We start from the raw sequence: 9,117 nt of genomic DNA on the forward strand, positions 1-9,117 counted from the left end.
AGGATGTGACCTTATCTAGCTAATGTGAAAGCGTATAAAGCGATGTATATGCGAGGTGGCGAGCGTATATGCAAGTGCTATGTTGGATTTTGACTGAATTACACTTTAGGCTTCTATTATTGTTACACGCTATATTTTCGTACGTAAAAGTGCATCGTAAGCAAACTAATGTAAGACCAGAAATGAGATCATCTTTGAATGTATATAAAGTAATCTAATCATGTTACCTCGGAGGTTACAAATATTAAAGATCATCAACAACAAGTACAAAGAGGGTTGGAAGGTTCATAAGCTAAAGGAATTGAAGAAAATAATTCTTCGTCGAAAGTCGACAAGTTGGGAATGTTATAGCATGTACTTTTGGGGTGAGACTAGGGTGCTTAATATGATAAGGAGGTTATGTTATGAGTTATGTTAGTCGTATGATAGTCGTGTGTTGTGTTTTGATGTCAAGCGAGTTGTGAAACAAAATTCGATGAAAGTCATCACGAGTTACGTTCATAAGTTTTACTGAAATTTGGGTCAAATGTAACTGCGATTTTCTCCCAATATACTTAGAGTTACGGAATATTTCACCCATCAAATTGAAGATCTATGAGTCTATTTTCTAACTCATCAAACCGTTTGTCAATAAGACATTGGATTAGAGAGGTATATATGTTTTTGCGAGACTGCACAAGCTGCTAGGTGATAAGTAGGTATGTCACCTACTTGCTTAAATGAGAGTCCGAAAATAGGCCAGTTCGGTTCGTCCAAAGAGAAATTTTAAAGGTCTATTTCATTCATATAATACACTGATAAGAGGGCACAATAACCAGACCTAAACTCCTGCAAACATCCACCCAAAAATTACACACAAACCCTAATTGAATTTCTCTCCTTTTCAAGTTCTAGTTGGAGGTAAAACCTAGCGTTTGAAAAACCGATATAGGAGCTGAGTTATTCAACAAATAACGTACGTTTACTGCTCTCTTTTATCCATTTTTCTGCTGGAGATGTATGGAAGGTCGTTCTATAAGTGTAAGAACTCACGGGACGGTGATAGGAAGTCGTGAGTTCGAGTTATTCACTTGTAGCGGACTGTTTTATGGACTATTTTTTGTTGCTCTTGGATTGCATGTTTTACTGCTGTTTTATGGAGTTTTGGAGGAGGAAGGGTATGGAGAAACACTACATAAATGTATCGTGGTGGGCTGGTTATTCGTCATGGGCTGTTGGCACTACTACGGTAGTCGTTTTGTGTATGAAGAGATTGGGGTATGTTGGGTTGTTTTATCATATTTTGTGGTGTATATAAGGTTGGAAAATAATGTATATATGTTTATATTTTTGTTTTCTTGTGTTGTTGTTGTTATCTTGAATTTTGAGGAAGTAAGGATTATAGGGGAGATGCTGCCCGTTTTAATACAAAATAAGCTTGTCATTCGTTGTGCGATAGTTGTCCCTTTCGTAACTTCATAATAGTATTATTATAGTTGTTGTAGATTAAGGTGTGAAGAGGCGAGTTCAACTTGGTGATTAAAAATATTGTGATAAGATATGTCAAGGCTAAACCTTTCCTTCATTTTTGCATGATCTTGTAACTACATGTGTTTGATAACGAGACATAAAGAGATGTTCGTATTCTTGCATTTATTCACATTATCCTAGTCTCAGAAGATACAGTATTCTCCCTTATCGGGACTTTATATTAGGTTAAGTCTTGTCTTATTCCAGTCAAGAGAGTAGAGAGTCTCTCTCTATATATACAGTATTACAGTATTTTCACCACCATCGAGCTATAATCAATAGGCAGGCCCTTACTGGGAAACCTCTTATCAGATAGTAAGTTATAAACCAAGCCTACTGCGGCCGAGCGCCTATGAGCGAGCCCAGAATGGCCGAGATACAGAGCCTAGTATGGCCGAGCGCCTATGAGAGAACCTACTACGGTAGAGCAGTTACACGTTCCAAGCCTTATAGGGCCGGACAGCAGGTAAGTATATCTCCAGATCATATTTGACTCCCAGTTACTTTTAGTTATTATATTATCATTTTAGTTTTAGCTTTTAGTTATTATATTGCCTTACATACTCGGTACATTATTTCATACTGACGTCCCATTCCTGGGAAGCTGTATTTCATGCATGCAGGTTCGGATAGACAACCTGGTAGACCTCCTCCATAGGTGTTATCTGCGATCATCTTTATCGGTAAGCTTCACATCCTTCGGAGTTGTCGGGTCTAGGGTTTTGAGTACATATTTTGTATATATGTATATATATTATGGGTAGGTCGGGGCCCTGTTCCGACCACAGTACATCCATTAGTAGAGGCTTGTAGATATATCATGTCAGTTAGTGCGGTATGTTGGGCTTGTAGGCCTTGTATGTATATTTTGTTTGTTTGTCAGCTGTAGTAGCAATAACGGCGTTGTTGGCCCAACTTTATATCGATGTTTAATCAGAGCTAGTTTCCATTCAGTTTTATATTTTGTTTCGCAAATTGTCTGGCAATATGGCACCATGGACAAAGTATGACATTGTATGTTCAGAGTCCCTCGGTCGCAAGTTGGTATGCTAGGTTAAGTGAGGCACAAGGTGCATGTCTCGCCCCCCGGTTTGGGGCGTGACAAACTTAGTATCAGAGCAGTTCTATCCTAAGGAGTCTACAAGCTGTGTCTAGTAGGGTCTTGTTTATAGATGTGTTGTGCACCACATTATATAAGTAAGGAATTACAGGGCATTTAGGATTTGGTTACCCTTCTTTCAAATCTAAATCGTGTTCTATAGCTAAGTTATAGGAAATTTAAGTTAAACTTACATTTTGGTGTTTGCATACAGAGATGATGATGACTAGGAAGACTACGGCTAGTTAGAGGAGAGACACAATACCGGGTGGGGGGACTAGCAGGGTACCCCTAGTAGATGGGGCCCAGTATGAGGCCCAGGGCGAGACCCCTACTCAGCCATTATCGGCTCCTCCACGGCCTGAGGAGATTCCTAGGGATGCCACATATCTAGTTCCCCCTCCACTTCCATCATATCAGGATTTGAGGAGTGCGGTGCATTTGTTGACACAGTTGGTAGCTACCCAGCAACATGCTAGGGCATCAGCTAGCACATGGTCTTCTGAGGGGTCTGGGAGTTTAAGGGTCCAAGAGTTTATTGCTTTGAGTCCCACAGAGTTCACGGGGACCTATCAAAGGGAGGACTCGTAGGATTTCATAGATCAGCTTCACAAGATCTTTCGGGTTATGCCTGCCACGGATAAAGAGGAAATTGAGCTAGAAGCTTTTCGAATCTGAGATATAGCCATCCTTTGGTACGAGGGATGGGAGAGATCCAGGGTACGTGATGCACCTCCAGCTATTTCAGAGAATTTTTCGGATGCCTTCCTTGAGCAGTACTTACCGCGGGAGATCCGACAGGCTCGAGTCGATCAATTTCTAGCCCTCAAGCAGGGAAATATGAGTGTTCGAGTGTATAGTCTCTGTTTTGACTCATTGGCTAGATATGCTCCATCCATAGTTGCTACTATGCGGGATAGAATCCACAGGTTTATAGCAAGGTTGGCCTAGAGTTGACCGAGGCATGTGCCACTACTGCGTTGCAGGATAGTATGGATATCTCCCGGATTCAAGCATTCGCCCAGAATATAGAAAGGGGTCGCCATCGGTAGCAGGGACAGAAAGGCCTGAGCAAGGGCAGCGTAAGAGGATGCGATTTGCGAGGTCTCAAGAGCAGTCTTAGGGTAGTTTAAGGCCCCAGTGCTTTGGACAACCACCTAGGCCTCCTCCACCTCAGTTACAGGGTTACAAGTATGACCGTTATACTCAGTCAGGACTAGGTGAGAGCTCACGGGCATCTGGTTTGCAGCGTCAGCGAGGTTCAGGGCAAATATGGTAATTTCTATCGTGGTGTGACATCTGTGGTAGAGGACACTTGGGCCAATGCCGAGCAGGTTCTGATGCTTGTTATACATGTGGGCGTCCGGGGCATATGATGCGAGATTGCCCAAATAGAGATTCTGGGTTATGGCATAACCAGCGAGTTTAGATACAGGATCATCTATGTCCGTGCATCCTTCAGGGAACGAGTCTCAGTATTCGGCTGGTAAAGGTCGAGGCAGAGGTAGAGGTTCCAGTTCAGGTGGTAATCTGAACCGTAACTATGCTTTAGCGGGTCGATATGACTGGGAATCTTCACCAGATGTTGTGACAGGTATATTGACCATTTGCTCTCACGATACTTATGCCTTGATAGATCCAGGATCTACTTTATCGCATATTACCCCATTTGTCGCAAGGAAGTTTGGTATAGTGCCTGAAATACTAACTGATCCTTTTGCGGTATCTACACCGATCGGAGAATCGATTATTCCTAGACGGGTTTACCAAGGTTGTACGGTGACAGTTTGTAGTCGTCGGACCTCAGCCAACCTAGTTGAGCTAGAGATGGTAGATTTTGATGCTATCATGGGCATGGACTGGTTGGCATCTTGCTATGCCACAGTTGATTGCCGAGCAAAGGCAGCCAGATTTCATTTTCTGGGTGAGCCAGTCCTTGAATGGGTAGGTAATACAGTGACACGCAGAGGTAGGTATATTTTCTATCTGAAGGCGAGGAAAATTATCGCAAAAGGGTGTATTTATCATATTGTGCGAGTTACAAATGCATATGTTGAGATACCTACACTTCAGTTTATTCCAGTAGTCAAAGAGTACGCAGATGTGTTTCCAGATGAGCTTCAATGTATTCCTCCAGAGCGAGAGATTGATTTTAGCATCGATTTGCTTCCGGGAACTCAACAAATATTCATCCCTCCGTATAGAACGGCACCTGCCGAATTGAAGGAGTTGAAGGAGCAGTTAAAATATTTGCTGGAGAAAGGTTTCATTAGACCCAGTACCTCACCTTGGGGTGCACTAGTACTGTTTCTGCAGAAGAAAGACGGCTCATTGAGTATGTGTATCGATTATAGGAAGTTGAACAAGATAACCATTAAGAATAAGTATCCACTTCCAAGGTTTGATGACATGTTTGATCAGTTGCAGGGGGCTAGATGCTTTTCAAAGATATATTTGAGGTCGGGCTACCACCAGGTCAGAGTTCGGGAGAAAGATATTTTGAAGACAACCTTTAGGACCCGATATGGCCGCTTCTAGTTCCTTGTCATGTCCTTCGGGTTGACGAATGCACCTGCCGTATTTATGGACTTGATGAATATCGTATTACGACCATTTTTAGATTTGTTCATGATAGTATTTATTGATGATATTCTGGTTTATTCACGTATAGAGGAGGAGCATGCGAACCACCTACGAGCAGTAATCCAAACCCTCCATGATCGTAAATTGTATGCTATGTTTTCTAAATATGATTCTAGTTGAAGTCTGTAGCATTCTTCGGGAATATTGTATATGATGAAGGTATAAATTTAGACATTCAGAAGATTGAGGCCGTGAAATCCTGGCCCGTACCTACCACTCTGACAGAGGTTCGTAGCTTTCTAGGCTTAGCAGGATACTACCGGAGATTCGTAGATGGGTTTTCTTCCCTTTCGGCACCATTGACGAAGCTGACGCATAAAGAAGCTAAGATTCAGTGGAAAGAGGCTTGCGAGCAGAGTTTCCAAGAGCTTAAGAGCAGGTAGACCTCATCGCCAGTTCTCACACTTCCAGAGGGTCTAGAGGGTTATGCCGTGTATTGTAATGCCTCAGATGTCGGGTTAGGATGTGTCCTGATGCAACATGGGAAGGTAATTACGTATGCTTCAAGGTAGTTGAGGAAGAACGAGAGGAATTATCCGACCCACAACCTCAAGTTAGCTACGGTTGTCCATGCACTTAAGTTATGGCGGCATTATTTATATGGTTTTCATGTAGATGTATTTAGAGATCATAAAAGCCTACAATATATCTTGAAGCAAAAAATGATGAATTTGCGACAGAGGCGATGTGTAGAGTTATTGAAAGATTACGATGTTAACACTCTCTAAAATACAGGGAAAGCTAATGTTGTAGCAGATGCCTTAAGTCGCCGATCTATGGGTAGCTTAGCACATGTAGAGGCTGCGAAAAGAGAATTAGCTAGAGAGATTCATCAATTGTCTTGTTTGGGGGTTCGGTCAGTAGATTATGACAATGGTGGAGTAGTACTCCAAAACACTGCAAAATCATCCCTCATAGCTGAAGTCAAGGAAAGGCAGTACGAGGACTCAGAGTTGGTCGAGTTGAGAGGGCGAGTTCCGCAGCAGAAGAAGCCATAGTTAGATCTCAAGGAAGATGGGGTTCTCAGATACAGGGGTCGTCTGTGTGTTCCAGATGTAGCAGGGCTACGAGACAGGATTATGCCAGAGGTACATTATTCGTGGTACTCCATTAATCCTGGGTCGATGAAGATGTATCATGACATTAAGGATATGTACTGGTGGAACAATATGAAGAAGAACATTGTTGAGTTTATCGGCCAGTGTCCTAGTTGCCAGCAGGTGAAAGTAAAGCACCAGAAGCCCGGTGGGCTAATGCAGGCTATAGAGATCTCGATGTGGAAATAGGAGGCGATAAACATGGACTTCGTCACGCGTTTACCTCGTTCTCATCATAAATTCGATTCTATATGGGTGAAGTTGATAGGCTCACGAAATCAGCCCATTTCCTACCAGAAAGATCTACATATACAGCCGAAGATTAAGCGAAGTTATATATTACGGAGATAGTGTGGCTACACGGTGTACCAGTATCTATTATATTTGACCATGGGGCCCAGTTTACATCACATTTCTGGAGGTCATTTCAGCGAGGTCTAGGGACTCAGGTGAATCTCAGCATAACTTATTTCCACAGACTGATGGACAAGACGAGCGCACAATTCAGATTCTCGAGGATATGTTACGAGCATGTGTGTTGGAGTTTAAAAGAAATTGGGATGAACATCTACCCCTTATCGAGTTTGCATATAATAACAGTTACCACTCCAGTATTCAGATAGCTCTGTACGAAGCTTTGTATGGGCGTAAGTGCAGATCTCCTATAGGGTGGTTGATGTTGGAGAATCTAGGTTACATTGGCCAGACCTGGTTCAGCATGCCATAGAGAAATTAAAGCTTATCCAGGAGCGACTGTTGCCAGCTCAGAGTCGTCATAAGTCATATTCTGACATACGGCGACGAGACTTAGAGTTCGAGGTTGATGACTGGGTTTTCTTAAAGGTGGTCCCTATAAAGGGCATGATGAGGTTTGACAAGAAAGGAAAGCTTAGCCCACGGTATATTGGGCCTTATAGGATCATTCTAAGAGTGGGCTGAGTAGATTATGAGTTAGATTTGCCCTTATAATTGGAGTCTGTCCATCCGGCTTTTCACATATCTATGTTACGGAAGTGCATTGGCGATCCTACCCGAGTGGTGCCGACGGATACAGATTACAGAGGTCTTGTCATATGAGGAAATTCCAGTTGCCATCCTAGACCGACAAATCCGCAAGCTACGAAATAAGGAGGTACCCTCCGTGAAGGTTTTATGGATGAGCAAGAATGTGGAAGAGATGACGTGGGAAGCGGAGGAAGAAATGAAGTCTAAATACCCCCACCTATTTCAAACTGAAGATATGGCTCGAATGGGATACATCAACACAACACTATTCAGGCCAGTAGGTCATCAGGTAAGCTCTTATTTTTGACTTTCAGTATTTATGATTGACGGCCGTGTGAGGCCAAGTGTTGCTATTTATAGACATTGGCCATGTGTGGCATGTATAGTATGTTTTCTGGCAGCATGCAGGTTGGTTTTAGTCTAGTGTACGTAGGTGGCTCTGCAAAAATTTTCCAAAGTCTCTAATAGTAAACATTCGAGGACGAATGTTCCCAGGGGGAGAATGATGTTACACCCTATATTTTCGTACGTAAAAGTGCGTCGTAAGCAAACTAATGTAAGACCATAAATGAGATAACATTTAAAGAATGCTCTGACACGGAGATATAATGAGTGAATGTAACAATCATGGCTGAGAATATGACTACAATTAAAGCAAATAGCTCAATACAACAAGAATATCCCTATCATGCCTCAAATAGATAAGCATATATCTTAGAACTGATTTCTAGCATGAATAATAGGTTAAGTAGTCATACTAGTAGAGAAAACATGGAAATAAGGGGGCATGATAGCAAAACGAGGCACGTAATAGCTTAAAGTCTACCCGGATCAAGAATAACCCTGGTGTCATAAATGCTTGTCACCTAGCACGTGCTCACCCCCAACATGTATCAAATACCACAATCAACATAAAATTACCCTCAAACACAGTTTAGACATGTTACTAACCTCCAAGCGCGTGAATTAACACTCCAAAAATCCCATCGATGCGAATCGACCTCCAGACGACTCGAAACTAGTAAAAAAACAACACAATAACATCAAACATGGCTATAGAAGTCCATTCCAAACAACAAAGCTTCAATCTTTATCAAATTGCATAAAGTCAAATAAAAAGTCAACCCGAGCCCACTTCCCGGAACTTGACCAAAGTCACAAATCCCGACTACCCATTCAAATTTCATTCCAAATATACAAGTTTCATCCAAATCCGAATCTGCATCGGGATTCAGATCTCCATTTTTCCCTCTCCAAAACCATAGTCAAGATTCCCAAATTCTCTTTCAAATCCCATAAGCCAATATAATGTTAAAATTATTTATAAATTACTTACCCTCTTACCTTGTGTGAAAATCTTCTTCAAAAATCTCCCCTCTCTAAGTGTAGGGCTTAAAATAATAAATAATTTGTCTAAAGGCTTAAAATATGAAATAATGGGTCTAACTCACGAAATTACAACTCTTAAAAGGCTGCCAAGTGATACCCTTCGCGATCACGGCCACTGCCTCGCGTTCGCGAAGCACAAAAATCACACTGCCCAGATAACTCTTCGAGAAAGCGGCCCCAGGCCCACAAATGCGATGCACAAGTTCCACAGGCTTACGCGAACGCGCTCAATCCCATGCGAACGTGAAGTCTTAGCGCCAACCTCCCCCCAGCCTGACATACTCCTACACAAACGCGATGCCCAGGTCGCGAACACGAAGGCTACTAATCACAAACCTTCATGAATGCAACAATCCTTATGCGAACGCGAAGAAT

Source organism: Nicotiana tomentosiformis, chromosome 4 (genome assembly GCF_000390325.3).
Source record: "Nicotiana tomentosiformis chromosome 4, ASM39032v3, whole genome shotgun sequence".
Classification (NCBI taxonomy): domain Eukaryota; kingdom Viridiplantae; phylum Streptophyta; class Magnoliopsida; order Solanales; family Solanaceae; genus Nicotiana; species Nicotiana tomentosiformis.